The sequence below is a fragment of the Rhagoletis pomonella genome, unplaced genomic scaffold (assembly GCF_013731165.1).
Source record: "Rhagoletis pomonella isolate Grant_MI unplaced genomic scaffold, Rhpom_1.0 Rhpom_scaffold_00003, whole genome shotgun sequence".
In the NCBI taxonomy this organism is placed as follows: Eukaryota; Metazoa; Arthropoda; class Insecta; order Diptera; family Tephritidae; genus Rhagoletis; species Rhagoletis pomonella.
In genome coordinates this window covers 5,112,830-5,114,024 of record NW_023458557.1, presented here as the reverse complement: position 1 = coordinate 5,114,024, position 1,195 = coordinate 5,112,830, and positions in this window count along the sequence as shown.

The following is a 1,195-nucleotide window of genomic DNA, read 5'->3' as shown; positions in this document are numbered from 1 at the left end:
TATAAGGTTAAGTCTGGCAGCTAGACTAGTTCTTAAATTAACACAATGGGCCTTAAAATTATGCTTATAATCAAAAATTAAACCGAGAATTTTAAGCTGTTGAACATTTTCTACTGAAAAATCATTAATTTTAATTGAAATGGAGTCACAAAGATGTTTCCGACATACATGAAGATGCTTGCACTTTTCAAGTGATAGCTTTGCTCCAGAATATTGACACAAGTTGCTTTTTGATGATAAAGTGTTTTTGAAATTTGAAAGTGTGTCCTTAGTGTCCCTTTTGTTGCACGTGAGGTATAAATCGTCAGCATAGAAACAATGGCTGATATCCTTTTGAGCGAGCAGTATTTTACTTAGGTCGTCGAATGCAATCAAAAATAACGTTGTGGACAGCGGAGAGCCCTGAGGTATCCCATTAAAAAGTGGATGTATTGATGGTTGTATGTTATTTACCCTGCTGCATATTGAACGAGCTGTCAGAAAGGATTTAATATAGTTGTACATTTTAGGGCCTATTTTTAGTTCCAGTAACTTGTTAAGCACGACATGAATACCCACTCTATCAAAAGCTTTTTCAAAATCAACTGATAGTATGGAAATATGGCTTTTAGATGAGAGGCTTTTTGAAATGAGATGATCAATATAATACAGTGCATCCATGGTGCTTGATCCTGGGCGAAAGCCGAACTGATTAGGTGAGAGAGACTTTGAAGACGTTAAAAACCATATAAGTCTTTTTGAGATAATTTTTTCTTGAAGTTTGCTGATGCAGGGAAGCAGTGATATAGCGCGATATGAATCTAACCACTGAGCATCCTTGTTTGGCTTTTTCAGGGGAATAACAGTCGCAGTTTTGAAAGAATGTGGGATAACAGATGTATCAAAGATATTATTGAAAAGTTTTGAAGGTGATTGGCATGTTAGAAAGCATGGGGTAAGAAATTTTGTCCTGGCCTGAGGTAGTGCCGGTAAACGACCTTAGGCAACTATCTAATTCATTTAAAAGGAAAGTGGATTCGATTATATTAGATTTGTAGTTAGGGCTAAAAGTTGGAGATTTGTCAAGGGTTGTGCTTTTAGCTAGGCAAAAAGTAGAGGAGAAATTTGAGTCGTTAGAGTTCGAGGACCAGTATCTCGCAAACGCGTCAGCAATGTCTTTTGGCTCCGTAAATGTGGAAGCAGCTGTTTCAATTGA